The sequence below is a fragment of the Hyla sarda genome, chromosome 9, assembly GCF_029499605.1.
Source record: "Hyla sarda isolate aHylSar1 chromosome 9, aHylSar1.hap1, whole genome shotgun sequence".
In the NCBI taxonomy this organism is placed as follows: Eukaryota; Metazoa; Chordata; class Amphibia; order Anura; family Hylidae; genus Hyla; species Hyla sarda.
Window position 1 is genome coordinate 121,249,071 of NC_079197.1, and position 17,463 is coordinate 121,266,533.

Consider the following 17,463-nt stretch of genomic DNA (forward strand, 5'->3'; position numbering starts at 1 on the left):
TTTATGTCATGAAAAAATTAATGAAAAGCAATCAAAGTCCGATCAATACAAAAAATGGTATGACTTAAAACTTCAGATCACGGCCCAAAAAATTAGCCATCATACCTGCCCGTACGCAGAAAAATACCGTATTTATCGGCGTATAACACGCACTTTATAGGCTAAAATTTTTAGCCTAAAGTCTATGTGCGTGTTATACGCCGATGCACCCCCAGGAAAGGCAGGGGGAGAGAGGCCGTCACTGCCCGCTTCTCTCCCCCTGCCTTTCCTGGGGTCTAGAGCGCTGCTGCCGGCCCTTCTCTCCCCCTGGCGTCGTTGCTATGCGCTGCACGGCGCATGACGTCAGTGCGCCGCGCCGTGCATAGCAACGACGCAGGGGACGCGCGCCGGAGGCCTGCAGCAGCGCGGACCCGACCCAGGGAATTATGCCACTGGGGATGGGGGGAGGCAACGGGGCAGCGGTGCCGGCAATGGGTGCCACTGCCCCTTCTCTCCCCCTGGCTGTCGGCGCCGCTTCTCTCCCCCTGGCTATCGGCGCCGGCACCGATAGTCAGGGGGACAGAACGGGCAGCGGCGCCGATAGCCAGGGGGAGAGAAGGGCCGGCAGCAGGGCTCTAGACCCCAGGAAAGGCAGGGGGAGAGAAGCGGGCAGCGACGGCCTCTCTCCCCCTGCCTTTCCTGGGGGTGTATCGGGGTATACACGCGCACACACGCACCCTCATTTTACCATGGATATTTGGGTAAAAAACTTTTTTTACCCAAATATCCTTGATAAAATGAGGGTGCATGTTATAGGCCGGTGTGTGGTATACCCCGATAAATACGGTAAGTTATAGGGGTCAAAAATGACAATTTTAAACGTATTCATTTTCGTGCATGTAGTTATGTTTTTTTTTCCACAAGTAAGACAGAATCAAACCTAAATAACTAGGGTATCATTTTAATCATATGGACGTACAGAATAAAGATAGTGTCATTTTTACCGAAAAATGCACTGCGTAGAAACGGAAGCCCCCAAAAGATACAAAATAGCATTTTCTCTTCAATTTTGTTGCACAATGAATTTTGGGGATTTTTTGGTAAAATGACTTATGTCACTGCAATGTAGAATTGGTGGCGCAAAAAAGATGCCATAATATGGAATTTTAGGTGCAACATTTAAAGGGTTATTATTTTTAAAAGGTAAGGAGGAAAAAACGAAAGTGCAAAAACGGAAAAGCCTTGAGTCCTTAAGGGGTTAAAAGAAAAAGCCGTCACGCCTCATCCCATAGACATGGATGGAGTAGGGTGTAGAGTGACGTCACGAGGGGGCGTAGCGTCACGTCTTCAGTCCCGGAAACACAGAGGTTTCCAAGACTGGAGAAGCAGCCCTGCACAGAACGCGGGTGCTGCATGTAGAATGCGGGGGTCCCAGCAGCGGGCCCCGCGTGATCAGACATCTTGGATGTCTAAGGCCGGAATACCCTTTAAATCTGACCGCTCCCATTTAAGGTTTAAGCTTGTGTGTTCATTGTATGGGAAATGCCAGAGCAGATCTGCATCATTCCCTCATTCATTCATCCATATAGCAAAGTTATATTTAATGTGACAGAAGCAGAGCTCTTTTTTCTTCCAGGAGCTCACTGTATATGTTGACTTTATTGCTGTTTCCTGGTCAGGCCGCCATACGTATGCAGGAAGGTGCTAGGCGTCTAGCATGCTGTATACTAGACACATGAAGTATAGTGAATATGACCCTCAGTAAGGTGCTAGCATTAGTCATTGACAATATTGTCTTTAGAAGACTTGACAAAATGTTAACACTCAAAAATCTGACTAATACTTGTGTCAGACTAAGGGTCTATTTACACCGCAGAATTTCCGCTTGTGGAATTCCGCTTTAAATTAACCCCTTAACGACAATGGATGTAAATGTACATCATGGTGACGTGGTGCACGCGTCATGCGCAGAAGGTTCCGGCTGCTATCAGCAGCCAGGGACCTGCCGATAATGGCGGACATCTGCGATCGTGCGGATGTCCGCCATTAACCCCTCAGATGCCGTGATCAATATGGATCACAGCATCTGCAGCAGTGCGGTACTTTGAATGGATGATCAGATCGCCCGCATCGCTGCCACGGGGATCCGATCATCCAGCATGGCGGACGGAGGTCCTCTCGCCTGGCTCCGGCGGTCTCCCAGGGCCTTCTGCTCTGGTCTGAGATCAAGCAGACCAGAGCAGAAGATAACCGATAATACTGATCAGTGCTATGTCCTATACATAGCACTGAACATTATTAGCAATCAAATGATTGCTATAAATAGTCCCTTATGGGGACATAAAGTGTAAATAAAAAAATAAAAAAAAATTTGAAAAATCCCTTCCCCCAATAAAAAAGTAAAACGTCCGTAAAAAAAAAGAATAAATACACATATTTGGTATCTCGGCGTGCGTAAAAGTCTGAACTATTAAAATATATTGTTAATTATCCCGTACGGTGAACGGCGTGAACGTAAAAAAAATTAAAGTCCAAAATTGTTGCTTTTTTGTCACATTTTATTTTAAAAAAAAAAACTAATACAAAATTTATAAAAAGTTAAACCTAAGCAAAAGTGGTACTGATAAAAACTATAGATCACGGCGCAAAAAATATCACCCTATATACGGAAAAATTGGAAAGTTATAGGTGGTCAAACTAGGGCAATTTCAAACATACTAATTTTGTTAAAATGGTTTGAGATTTTTTTAAAGGGGTTCTCCGGTGCTTGCACATCTTATCCCCTATCCATAAGATGCCTGATCGCGGGAGTCCCGCCGCTGGGGACGCCCGTGATCATGCACACGGCACCCCGTTTGTAATCAGTCCCGGAGCATGTTCGGGGTGTCGGGTGCATGGTCACGGGCGTCCCCAGCGGCGGGACTCCCGCCATCAGGCATCTTATCCCCTGTCCTTTGGATAGGGGATAAGATGTGTAAGCACTGGAGAACCCCTTTTAAGCAGTACAATTATAGAAAAGCATTTAACATGGGTATCATTTTAATTGTATTGACCCACAGAATAAAGAAAACATGTAATTTTTACCATAAAGTGTACAGTGTGAAAACAAAACCTTCCAAAATTTGCTAAATTGCAGTTTTCTTTTCAATTTTCCCACATAAATAATATTTGTTTGGTTGTGCCGTACATTATATGGTAAAATAAGTCATGTTATTACAAAGTACAACTGGTGACACAAAAAACAAGCCCTCATAGGGGTCTGTGGATGGAAATATAAGAGAGTTATGATTTTTAGAAGGCGAGGAGGAAAAAAATGAAAATGCAAAAATAAAATTGGTCTGGTCCTTAAGGCCAAAATGGGCTTGGTCCTTAAGGGGTTAAAGGGGTATTCCAGGAAAAAAATACTTTTTTTTTTAATATCAACTGACTCCAGAAAGTTAAACAGATTTGTAAATGACTTCTATTAAAATAAATCTTAATCCTTTCAATAATTATCAGCTGCTGAAGTTGAGTTGTTGTTTTCTGTCTGGCAACAGTGCTCTCTGCTGACATCTCTGCTTGTCTTGGGAACTGCACAGAGTAGAAGAGGTTTGCTATGGGGATTTGCTTCTAAACTGGGCGGTTCCCGAGACACGTGTCATCAGAGAGCACTTAGGCAGAAGAGAACAACTCAACTTCAGAAGCTCATAAGTATGGAAAGGATTAAGATTTTTTAGTAGAAGTAATTTACAAATCTGTTAAGCTTTCTGGAGCCAGTTGATAAAATATTTTTTTTTTTTTCCTGGATAACCCCTTTAAAGCCCATAGACTTCTATGGGATTCCGCACTCCCAGTGCGGAATCCCATAGAAGTCTGTGGACTTTAAAGGGGTATTCCAGGAAAACTTTTTTTATATATCAACTGGCTCCAGAAAGTTAAACAGATTTGTAAATTACTTCTATTAAAAAAATCTTAATCCTTTCAGTACTTATGAGCTTCTGAAGTTATGGTTTTTCTTTTGTGTCTAAATCCTCTCTGATGACACCTGTCTCGGGAAACGCCCAGTTTAGAAGCAAATCCCCATAGCAAACCTCTTCTAAACTGGGTGTTTCCCGAGACACGTGTCATCAGAGAGGATTTAGACAGAAAAGAACAACCTTAACTTCAGAAGCTCATAAGTACTGAAAGGATTAAGATTTTTTAATTGAAGTAATTTACATATCTGTTTTAACTTTCTGGAGCCAGTTGATATATATAAAAACGTTTTTTCCTGGAATGCCCCTTTAAAGGGGTACTCCGGTGAAAACTTTTTTTCTTTTAAATCAACTGGTGGCAGAAAGTTAAACATATTTGTAAATTACTTCTATTAAAAAAATCTTAATCCTTCAAGTGCTTATTAGCTGCTGAATACTACAGAGGAAATTATTTTCTTCTTGGAATGCTCTCTGATGACATCACGAGCACAGTTCTCTCTGCTGATGTTATTATAATAATAACAATGCTTTATTTATTGTTGTCCTTAGTGGGATTTGAACCCTTGTCCCCGGCACTGCAAGGCAGCAGTGCTAACCACTGAGCCACCTTGCTGCCCTTAGCATTTATCTGCTATGCATGGTTGCTAAAATGGACAGAGATGTCAGCAGAGAGCACTGTGTTCGTGATGCCATCAGTGTTCCAAAAAGAAAGGAATTTCCTCTGTAGCATTCAGCAGCTAATAAGTACTGGAAGGATTAAGATTTTTTTAATAGAAGTAATTTACAAATATGTTTAACTTTCTGCCACCAGTTGATTTAAAAGAAAAAAGGTTTTCACCGGAGTACCCCTTTAATTTGAGGCAGAATTCCTCAAGCGGAAATTCTGCCATGTAAATAGACCCTAAAGACATACACGGAGATGAGGAAGTAAATGTGCTGAGTTACAGTAAGTTTTCTCACAGTGAATGAACTTATGTGACTCTTGGCTTTATTTGTGTTGACTTGTGAATGCTGGGAGCAAAAGTGTGTGTGTGTGTGTGTGTGTGTGTGTGTGTATATATATATATTTTTTTTTTTTAGGTTTTACCTTTGCTTTACTAAACAAGCTTACCAGCGTCTTGTGATGGCAGAAGTGTACATACATTGTGATCACACGCTATATTTGGGTGTGTCTGTACATTGAAGCATTTGACACTAGATTGTTAGACAGTAATTGTCGGACATATTGGGATCTGATGTTGCTGATGCTATTTCAGTGGCTGAATGTGAGATGTTAATGTAAAACTGGTCGTACTGCCATAAAGTAGAGCGCAGCAATATACAATGGCTGTTATGTGATCAATGAGTCTGGGGGGATCACTGCAGGCTCTGTACAATCCAGTTTTTTCTGTAATGAATGACCGGCTTAGAACGCACTTTTAGCCACCATGGTAACTCTTCCGTGTCAATATAATCTCAGGCTTATATCTTTTAGTCCTTTTCTGGTTCAAAATGTCCTGTTTCCAAACTGTTTCCCTGAAGAAATGTTTTATATGAGAAAGAGATGAATTATGAATGAAGAAAAAGGCAGAATTTCAAGGCTCACTGCAATAAAAGCACATTGCTGAGCGCTGGAATTTCCATTTATTGTTGACTTATAAATACCCTTGGAAGGCAGAATCTGTCATAAATACCTGCAGTTACAGTGAATTCGATTCGTCACGAACTTCTCGGCTCGGCAGTTTAGGACATCCTGCATAAATTAGTTCAGCTTTCAGGTGCTCCGGTGGGCTGGAAAAGGGGGATACAGTCCTAGGAAAGAGTCTCCTAGGAATGTATCCACCTTTTCCAGCCCACCGGAGCACCTGAAAGCTGAACTAATTTATGCAGGAAAAGTCATCAACTGCCGAGCCGAGAAGTTCGTGACGAATCGAATTTACTGTAAGTTCGCTCATCTCTAATGCTGATGTATGTTATGCACAGCAGAATTCTTTCCCATTGACTTAAAGGGGTACTCCGCTGCCCCAGGGTTTGGAACATTTTGTTCGGAACGCTTGGAGGTGGGGGTCGTGACATCACAGCCACGCCCCTCGTGACCTCACACCACACACCCTCAATGCAAGTCTATGGGAGGAGGCGAGGTGGTAGCCACGAACCGTCCCATAGACTTGCATTGAGGGGGTGTGGTTTGACATTACGAGGGGCAGCGCCTTGCTTTCACAACTCCAGCCACCCGCAGCCACCCGTGTTCTAAACAAACACTGGGTTCTGCACAGAGATAGCGGGACCCCCTGTCATCAGACATCTTACCCATATCCTTTTGATAGGGGATAAGATGTCTAGGGGCGGAGTACCCTTTAAAGTTTATAAAAGTCTAGTTTTTTTGTCATACATACACAGCAACATTTAACATACTGTAACAGAAATTGTAAAACAAAGACGGAAAAACTGTGTGAACCCAGCTGTACTGTGATTCCATGATATCTTAGTTTATACCAGTTAATACTTTATACCAGTTAATAGTTTATACCAGTTAATACTTGGTAAATGTCTTGTCAATGAATGTTTAACATACTTCTGTCCTGGAGGGGGTCATCCCTGGATGAACTTTGCACACCAATATGTGTTAGCTTGTTGAGTGCTGGAGCATACCAGTTACAGTCATGGCCGTAAATGTTGGCACCCCTGACATTATTCTAGAAAACAAATTATTTCTCACAGAAAAGGATTGCAGTAACAAATGTTTTGCTAAACACATATTTATTCCCTTTGGGGGACATGCAAAAACCACAAAGGAGCAATTCAAAAAGACTGAGTATGATGCAAAATGTCTTTATTGGTATATCAGGTGGTATTTAAAAACCATTAAAATACATAACAGGAGGAAATCGACAGAAAAGCAGCATACCCGGGACTAATAGGTGGTCAGAGCAAAAACAGTGCATGTAGAGTACATACATAAAGGTATATAGACAGTTAATGGAAGTATCTACCATTTATTTATATAAAGTGCTGGTGCATCTATTCAAAAAGCATAACTATTGGCAGGCACTTCCACAAGTTTGGTAACATACCAGTAAGAGTGGGCACAAAGTACAACAAGTACCAGGATGCCACCGCCCCTACACGTGTTTCGGTCTGCTGACCTTCTCTCGGACGAAGGTCGAAGATCAGTAAACAGTAGAATGATGTGCTTTAGCAAAAAGCTCTATCTTGGTCTCTTCTGTCCACAAGACGTTTTCCCAGAAGGATTTTGGCTTACTTAAGTTCATTTGGGCAAAATGTAGTCTTGCTTTTTTATGTCTCTGTGTCAGCAGTGGGGTCCTCCTGGGTCTCCTGCCATAGCATTTCATTTAAATGTCGACAGATAGTTTGCACTGACACTGATGCTCCCTTAGCCTGCAGGACAGCTTGAATATTTTTGGAACTTGTTTGGGGCTGCTTATCCGCCATCCTGACTATCCTGCGTTGACACCTTTCATCAATTTTTCTCTTCTGTCCACGCCCAGGGAGATTAGCTACAGTGACATGGGTTGCAAACTTCTTGATAATGTTGCGTACTGTGGACAAAGGCAAATCTAGATCTCTGGAGATGGACTTGTCACCTTGAGATTGTTGATATTTTTCCACAATTTTGGTTCTCAAGTCCTCAGATAGTTCTCTTCTCTTTCTGTTGTCCATGCTTAGTGTGGCGCACACAGACACACAATGCAAAGACTAATTGAACTTCTCTCCTTTTTATCTTCTTTCAGGTGTGATTTTTTATATTGCCAACACCTGTTACTTGCCCCAAATGAGTTTAAAGGAGCATCACATGCTTGAAACAATCTTATTTATCCACAATTTTGAAAGGGTGCCAATAATTTTGGTGTGACATTATGTCCAGTTTACTTTTGTCCTCACTTTTTTTTGGTTTAGTTCCAATACTCACAAAGGGACTAAACCAGATTTACAGCAAAACATGCGTTACTGCAATTTCAGGGGCAACAACATTTACGGCCATGACTGTCAGTAGGAAAACCTGCAAAATCGGCAGTGTATCAAATACTTGTTCTCCTTACTGTAGCTCCAAAGCTCTTAAAGGGGTACTCTGCCCCTAGACATCTTATCCCCTATCCAAAGGATAGGGGATAAGATGTCAGATCGCCGCGATGCCGCTGCTGGGGAGACCTGGGATCCCCGCTGCGGCACTGCGCTATCATTACAGCACAGAGCGAGTTCGCTCTGCACATAATGACGCGCAATACAGGGTCCGGAGCATCGTTACGTCACGTCGTCACGCCCCCTACCATAGACTTGCATTAAGGGGAGGGGCCGTGATGTCACGAGGGGCGGAGCCATGATGTCACGCGGCTCCGTTCCCTTTATCGCCCGTCATTACGCACAGAGTGAACTCGCTCTGCGCAGTAATGATAGCGCAGTGCCGCAGCGGGGGTCCCGGGGCTCCCCAGCAGCGGCACCGCGGCGTACTGACATCTTTGGATAGGGGATGAGATGTCTAGGGGCGGAGTACCCCTTTAAAAATGTACCGTATTTTTCGGCGTATAACACGCACTTTTTAGGCTAAAATTTTTAGCCTAAAGTCTATGTGCGTGATATACGCCGATACACGCCCAGGAAAGGCAGGGGGAGAGAGGCCGTCACTGCCCGCTTCTCTCCCCCTGCCTTCCCTGGGGTCTAGAGCCCTGCTGCCAGCCCTTCTCACCCCCTGGCTATCGGCGCCGCTGCCTGTTCTGTCCCCCTGACTATCTGTACCGGCGCCAATAGCCAGGGGGAGAGAAGGGGCAGCGGCACCCATTGCCGGCGCCGCTGCCCCGTTGCCTCCCCCCATCCCCGGTGGCATAATTACCTGGGTCGGGTCCGCGCTGCTGCAGGCCTCCGGCGTGCGTCCCCTTCGTCGTTGCTATGCGCGGCGCATGACGTCAGTGCGCCGAGCCGTGCATAGCAACGACTCAGGGGACGCACGCCGGAGGCCTGCAGCAGCGCGGACCCGACCCAGGTAATTATGCCACCGGGAATGGGGGGAGGCAACGGGGCAGCGGCGCTGGCAATGGGTGCCGCTGCCCCTTCTCTCCCCCTGGCTGTCTGCGCCGGCAATGGGGCGCCGGTACCGATAGTCAGGGGGACAGAACGGGCAGCGGCGCTGATAGCCAGGGGGAGAGAAGGGCCGGCAGCAGGGCTCTAGACCCCAGGAAAGGCAGGGGGAGAGAAGCGGGCAGCGACGGCCTCTCTCCCCCTGCCTTTCCTGGGGGTGTATCGGGGTATACACGCGCACACACGCACCCTCATTTTACTATGGATATTTGGGTAAAAAACTTTTTTTACCCAAATATCCTTGGTAAAATGAGGGTGCGTGTTATAAGCTGGTGCGTGGTATACCCCGATAAATACGGTAATTGTCTGCAGTCCCTCTGTAGAAGTTTCATACATATGTCATTGGTATCCATTCTTTGTTCACCTTTCAAATGTTACGTAGCCGATACTATTTATCTTTGACACAATGCAGGGAACCAACAGATAAGGGTTGGGTGGGTCATACTATGAGTTATACATGTTACTACGTGCACCAGAAATGGCAAAGAATTTCTCCAGAAATTTTTTTTTTTTTTTTTTTTTTTTTTTTTTTTGCTGCTATTATTTACAAAGCCTAAATTGTAGTTCAGGATATGCTGCGTTGCGTGAGGTGAATCTCATTATTATTATTATTATATATCACATTTTATTTATTTTTACAAATTTTCTATACTTCAAAATAACCTCTTATTGCATTTTTTTTTGCATGTTCTCACTAGTAAGCACAAGGTAATATGCACAACAGTTAAGGATCATACACAGTTTGGCCAATACCTGTTCTTTCTGCCATTCTCCAGACAATGTGGGCTCGGGGTCGCTGCCAGACATTATTGGCAACAGTTAATCTCCTTTGATAACATTGAATCCAACATATTTAAGTCCAACATACCCGATCCTTCATTTTGTCATTCATGGACCATCTGTAGAGAGTGGGCACAACCTCCTCAGATATGATAGTCCACTTAGCTTTTTTGTGAGTGGGCACCATTAGAACAGCAGAGTGGTTTCCATGTTCTTTCCATTAGAGTAGAGCTGCATAGGAAGAGTAGGAGAAGCTGCTGTCAAACATGAGAAATGTGAAATGCTTGTTTCCCTAAAAGCGCGTCTGGGAACACTTGGACAACCTCTGTACACTCCATGACACGTCTGTAACAAGGCCCTAACCTTACCTCTCTGCTGTGCCTCCAGTGAGGAGCCTTAAAGGGGTACTCCCTTGGAAAACATTTTTGATATATCAACTGGTGGCAGAAAGTTTAACAGATTTGTAAATTACTTCTATTAAAAAATCGTAATCCTTCTAGTACTTATTAGCTGCTGTATGCTTCACAGGAAGTTATTTTTCTTTTTGAATTTCTTTCTGTCTGACCACAGTGCTCTCTGCTGACACCTCTATCCATTTTAGTAACTGTCCAAAGCAGGACAGGTTTGCTATGGGAATTTTCTCCCGCTCTGGACAGTTCCTGAAATGGACAGAGGTGTCAGCAGAGAGCACTGTGGTCAGACAGAAAGGAAATTCAAAAACAAAAGAACTTCCCCCGGAACATTCAGTAGCTGATAAGTACTGGAAGGATTAAGATGTTTAAATACAAGTAATTTACAAATCTGTTTAACTTTCTGGCCCCAGTGGAGTAGCCCTTTTAATAGGTGTCAGCCTGATAAGCTCACAGCACATAGTAACATTGCGCATTGAAGTTTCTGTCCTAAATGGTTTTGTTAATGCTTAGCATAATAAATATATGGCCAAGACTTGTACATTGTGACTGCTCCTTCTGCCAAGGACTGTACACAGTGGGGCATCCTTTTTGCACATTTGTATTAGATTGTCGGCCAATTCTGCCAGCAAACTTCAAGGGGTATTCCGGCCATAGACATCTTATCTGCTATCCAAAGCATAGGGGATAAGACATCTGATCGCAGGAGGCCCGCTGCTGGGACCCCTTGCGACTTCCGTGAAGCAGCCACAATCTTCTGTGTTTCCAGGACTGGAGACGTGCCATCATGCCACACCCCCTCCATTCATGTCTATGGGAGGGGGCGTTACGGTCCCTCCAAAACGACCACTGCCTTGCTAAAGATGCTGAGGACACTGAAGAAAAATGTTTTAAAATATACAAGTTTTATTAAGGCTTATATAAAAATCACAATAAAAAATGAGTAAAGAAGAGCAGAAAGACAACAGAGGCACCAGAGTACAGCAAAAAATAAGTGGGTACAAGGTCTTAGAGATACTACTCGAGTCAAACCAACATAGCTGGGTGTGAGCTAGGGTAAATAACTGGAGGATCAAGCAAAGGCAACAGTTTAAAATTCACACTGCTAAGACAAAAGATGCAATACACAGAGGCTGAAGGTAAAGGTGATGGCCTGGGGAGGCATTCCTCCAGACCCTATTGAGCATCTGTGGGACACCCTTAGATGGAAGATGGAGGAGCACAGGGTTTCTAACCTGCACCAGCTCAGGGATGTCATCATGGAGGAGTGGAAGAGGATTTCAGTTTCAACCTGTGCTGCTTTAGGGAACTCCATGCCCAAGAGACTTAAAGGAGTACTCCGCTGCTCAGCATTTGTAACAAACTGTTCTGAACACTGGAGCTGGCACTCGGAGCTCGTGATGACATAGCCACGCCCCCTCATTAGATCACGCCCCACCCCCTCAATGCAGGTCTATGGGAGGGGGCGTGACAGAAGTTTTGTCCCCTCCCATAGACTTGCATTAAGGGGGTGGGGCGTGACTTCACGAGGGGGCGGGGCTGTGTCATCACAAGCTCCTGGCGCCAGCTCCAGCGTTCAGAACAGTTTGTTCCAAACGCTGAGCAGCGGAATACTCCTTTTAGGCAGTGCTGTACAATAATGGTGGCCACGCAAAATATTGACACTTTGGGCCCCATTTGGACGGTTACACTTACTTTACACTTACTTACATTTGTTGTCAAAGTTTAGACATTAATGGCTGTAACTTGAGTTAAACACTGTTATACAGGCTGTGCACTTAACACTTTACATTGTAGCAGAGTGTTATTTCTTCAGGTTGTCACATCACCCATCTTTCTAAAACAACCTGTGACCGTGTTTAGCTCTGTGCTTTTGGCTACTAAACGTATGAAGAACAAGGAGCAAAACCTGAACTCTACTGCTGATGTTCCATTCGACATGGTGCCCCAGCGGCCGATTCTTGTTCCACCATTCTATCAGCTCTCTCCTGGTTATGTACACTGCTATACGTGTCCAGTAGACTCAAAGCTAAACTTATTTTAATTTTCTCTTTTTATTTTATTTTTAAATATTTTTTTCAGTTGCCACAAGTTGTCTCTTTGTCTATAGAGTTTATTGATCTTGTCTAGAACTCAAGCACTTTATTTGATTAAGAGTGATGTGACGTTCTTATGACCTGCATTAACTTACATTACTGCACCACTCACATCCTGAATTCCTTGAGTCTCTTCAGAGCTGTTAGTACTCATTTCTTTTCTCCTCCATTATTAAGACATGGGACTTGTTAAAAAGACTTAGGAGGCTGAAATCCTCTTGGCTTAGGTTCTCCGATCGGAAGCCTCCTCTTTATAAAGCACTTGACTTGCACAGTTGATACAGGATTTTCTTTAGATTGATGAGCATCCTTAGGATTGAGAATTGCCCATTTGGCTTGGTTTTTGTTAACAAAATCATTGACAGTTCCAAATGTGTACTCTCACAGATTCCCTCTCCTGAGACGCCCACTATCTTCAAGAAAGCAGCAACTTTTCTTCCAACATAGCTGTTATGGGAATTAGTAGAAAGACAATTGTGCTGCTGCTTTATGTTCTCGGTGTCAGATATTAATGACCTTCATCAACTACTAAAGGAGTTGCCCTTGCTTGTTCGGAAGAATGTTAGCCATAGTATGTCTACCACATTGCACTCGGAAATAGTCTTCTTTCATGTAGAATTATTTTTATGACACGGTGCAATAGGAGTGAGAAACTGTGGTCTTCAGTGTAAGAATCAGATTATGTACGGTATGCAGTGTAATGTAGGAAGAATTCTGAATAGATACAATGAAAACTCAACATTGTTCCCAGTCTAGCAGTTTAAAGGGGTATTCCAGGAAAAACGTTTTTTTTTTTTTTTATAAATCAACTGGCTCCAGAAAGTTAAACAGATTTGTAAATTACTTCTATTAAAAAATCTTAATTCTTTCAATAATTATCAGCTGCTGAAGTTGAGTTTTTGTTTTCTGTCTGGCAACAGTGCTCTCTGCTGACATCTCTGCTTATCTTGGGAACTGCACAGAATAGAAGAGGTTTGCTATGGGGATTTGCTTCTAAACTGGGCGGTTCCCCGAGACACGTGTCATCAGAGAGCACTTAGACAGAAAAGAACAACTCAACTTCAAAAGCTCATAAGTACTGAAAGGATGAAGATTTTTTTAATAGAAGTAATTTACAAATCTGTTTAACTTTCTGGAGCCAGTTGATATATAAAAAAAAGTTCTTTCCTGGATAACCCCTTTAACTCTTAAAGGGGTACTCCGGTGGAAAACACATTTTTTTCAAATCAACTGATGCCAGAAAGTTAAACAGATTTGTAAATCATTTCTGTTTAAAAATCTTAATCCTTCCAGTACTTATCAGCTGCCGTATAATACACAGGAAGTTTTATTTCTTTCTGGAGTTCTTTTTAGTCTGACCACAGTGCTCTCTGCTGACACCTCTGTCCATATCAGGAACTGCCCAGAGTACAAGCAGATCTCCATAGCAAACCTCTCCTCTCCTTGTTTGGGCAGTTCTTGATACGGACAGAGGTGTCAGCAGAGAGCACCGTGGTTAGACTGAAAAGAACTCCAGGAAGAAATAAAACTTCCTATGGAGCATACAGCAGCTAAGTACAGGAAGGATTAAGATTTTTAAATATTAACTTTCTGGAGTCAGTAAATTTGAAAAAAAAAATGTTTTCTACTGGAGTACTCCTTTAATGTTAAACTTTGTGCGCCCATAAGGTAAACATTAGTTAATGATATAGGCATCAGATACCAATACTGATTTTTAAACCAGCATATGGCTATCATAGAGAGTGGTCTTCCTCTCAGGACCCCTCTGTATTGGTTAGGGTGATGAGCTCCTGACAAACAGCGACTCTTGCTCTGGCCAACCTGAGGTGTCTGTGTATCAACCATTAATCATAATAAGTAATACTCTAAATCAGTGGTCTCCAACCTGCGGACCTCCAGATGTTGCAGCCGTTGGCTGTCCGGGCATGCTGGGAGTTGTAGTTTTGCAACATCTGGAGGTCCGCAGGTTGAAGAACACTGCTCTAAATGCTTGGCATTATTTGTGATGAGACATTCCCTTTAATACTCTGAGTCACAAAGGCACACAGTATGCCTCTCTGCTCAGTTAAATGGGTACTCTGGTGAAAACCTATTTTATTTTAAATCAACTGGTGCCAGAAAGTTAAACATATTTGTAAATTACTTCTATTAAAAAAAAATCTTAATCCTTCCAGTACTTATTAGCTGCTGAATGCTACAGAGGAAATTCCTTTATTTTTGGAACACTGACGACATCACAAGCACAGTGCTCTCTGTCCATTTTAGCAACCGTGCATAGCAGATGTATACTAAGGGCAGCATGGTGGCTTAGTGGCAAGCACTGCTGCCTTGGGTTCAAATCCCACTAAGGACAACAATAAATAAATAAAGACTTATTATTATTATTATAAAGTCAACAGAGAGCACTGTGCTCGTGATGTCATCAGAGAGCATTCCAAAAAGAAAATAATTTCCTCTGTAGTATTCAGCAGCTAATAATTACAGGAAGGATTAAGATTTTTTTATAGAAGTAATTTACAAATCTGTTTAATTTTCCGGAGCCAGTTGATTTAAAAGAAAAAAGGTTTTCACCGGAGTACCCCTTTAAATCTGCAGGTCCAGGTGCAGCAAGCTTATACACGTAACATTAACTGGGCCATGTACTCTACAATGGGCTCAGCAAATGTATACCTCTTCACTCAGTACCAACAGAAAGCAGGGACTTCAGGTCCTGGTCATAGTTTTTGTGGCACTCTACGCCAGTTGTGTAGGGCACATCGAAAACTACATACAGGAGAAGGAAAATAAATCCTGTACAGAATGCATTTATACTGTATCCATTGCTACTTAGTACATTTGCTGGGTCCCTGCACTCAGCTCAGCAAATGTTCACTGAACTAAATTGTATACAATGGCCCAGATTTATCAAACTGTGTGAGAGAAAAAGTGGAGGGATTTTTCCACAGCAACCAATCACAGCTCAGCTAAGGAGCTCTGGTAAAGTGAAACCTGAGCTGTGATTGGTTGAGGTGGGAAAATCACTCTACTTTTTCTCTCACACAGTTTGATAAATCTGGGCCATTGTGTTCCTTCATACTCCGTATACAGGAGCAGGGTCTCCTTCCATTTGCAAGAATCCCCTATTCCTGTAAGAATCTGAATTGGGCTCCAAATGCAATGATCAAATGAGGAATGAATTTCAGCTTTGCTCATGTCTATTAGTAAAAACACAACAAGATTTTTTAGAAAGTATCTTCTTGTTTATGCCCAACATAAGGGACACATTCCCTATAAACTGTTGGCAACTACCAAGATGAAACTGCAGGAGACAAGTGCTGGTCAGTTGACATAGTTTTCTGTAAGTAACACAACGCAAATGAAACAGGGTTCAACAGGGTTCAACAGATCCAAGGCGCCAGAGATTTCATCCTGGTGCCTAGGTTTTTGTCAGTACTTTCCATTAACCCCTTCCTGACCCTTGAGGCACATTTACCTCATGGCTCGGGTGAGTGGGTATGGCATGGCCTGTGTCATACCCGGCTGGTACCAGCTGCTATGTGCAACTGACACCTGCCAGTAATAAAGGACATCACATCTCTCCAGTGTCTGTGATTTAACTGTTTAAATGCAGTGATCATGCGCATAGCTGGTGGGCCAGTGGACCTATGGCATGCTGTACCAGCAGAGTGCCGATAACATAGTCATGCCAGCTTGGCATTAACCTGTGTAAGCAGTCGAATAATTCTTATAAAATGTCCCCAGGGGCTAAAAGAAAATGTTTTTAAAATATAAAAATATCCCACCCGAATAAAATTTCTAATCGCCCTACCATTCCCCCCTCACAAATGAAAAAAATTAAATAAATTATAATAATTAATAAATAAATATATAATGTGTGTGTGTGTGTTTTTCGCCGTAAACGACGCACTTTTTCTTCCCCAAAACTGGGGGGGGGAGTTGGTGCGTCTTATACGGCGGATACACACCTATCGGGTCGGTCCCTGCGGCCATCAACGGCCGGGACCCGCGACTAATACAGGACATCACCGTGATGCCCTGTATTAACCCTTCAGACGCAGCGATCAAAGCTGACCGCCGCATCTGAAGCGAAAGTGACACTAACCCGGCTGCTCAGTCGGGCTGTTCGGGACCATCGCGGTGAAATCGCGGCATCCCGAACAGCTTACAGGACACCGGGAGGGACCTTACCTGCCTCCTCGGTGTCTGCTCAGTACCGGGATCCCCTGCATGGCCGGCACTCTCCTTCGACGTCATCATGCCATCCCGTCATCCAATAGGAGCTGCGTGCGTAGCGACGTGATGACTGTGACAGAGAGCGTGGATCCCGGGGAAGAAGACGTCCGGAGCGTTTGGGACACCATGGGGATGCGGCGGCAGCCATGGAGCAACATCCAGGGCAGAGGTGATGGGTCCGGAGCGGCGGGGACACGTGAGTATTACCTCCTACCAGTGGTCTTCAACCTGCGGACCTCCAGATGGTGCAAAACTACAACTCCCAGCATGCCCGGACAGCCAACGGCTGTCCGGGCATGCTGGGAGTTGTAGTTTTGCAACATCTGGAGGTCCGCAGGTTGAAGACCACTGTTGGGTTCAGAATCTGTTTTTTTTCTCTAGATTTTGGACCTTTAAAATTGGGTGCGTCTTATATGCCGGTGCGTCCTATAGGGCGAAAAATACGGTACTTGGTATCGTTGCATGTCTGAACTATTAAATTATTACGGTACTATTTAAATACAAAAAAATTATCAAAGTCCCAAAATGTAATTTTTTTTTTTTTTTTTTTTTCACATCCTAGAAAAAAATAATGAATAAAAAGTGATGAAAAGGTAAATTCTATGATAAGAGGTTCATGTAAAAACAACAGCTCATACTGCAAAAAATGAACAAAGGTGGAAAATAGAAAGGTTATAGGTCAAAATCTTTTTAACCTTTTTTTTTTTTCCTGGATTACATTTTTTTCCGAGCCCTGTCTTCTAGTCTTTTCTCTTCAGGGTCTCTCCTGTATTTGATCTCTTTGTTTTAGGAATCTATTTGTGTCTTTACAGAGATCAAAGCTGGAACTTTTCCTGTTGTTTGTTGTCTCAAGCCAATGTCCATTGACCTTCTGTGTATCTCGTTTTAGCTTTATTGGATGACGTGTTGACAATTCTGCTGGGATTTTCACCCTACGTG

The 17,463-nt window shown here is 43.4% G+C and overlaps 1 protein-coding gene and 1 long non-coding RNA gene across 6 annotated transcripts in view; one reads left to right on the plus strand and one right to left on the minus strand.

Moving 5' to 3' along the window:
• Positions 1 to 17,463, plus strand: part of ATP11C (ATPase phospholipid transporting 11C) — a 190,750-nt gene that overhangs the window by 35,562 nt on the left and 137,725 nt on the right. The gene's annotated exons all lie outside the window — the stretch shown is intronic.
• Positions 1,573 to 15,934, minus strand: LOC130291686 (uncharacterized). Its single transcript, XR_008847999.1, has 3 exons — positions 15,764 to 15,934; positions 9,759 to 10,016; positions 1,573 to 1,699 (listed from the first exon to the last, which is right to left on the minus strand). It is a non-coding gene; the product is annotated as an uncharacterized LOC130291686 (long non-coding RNA).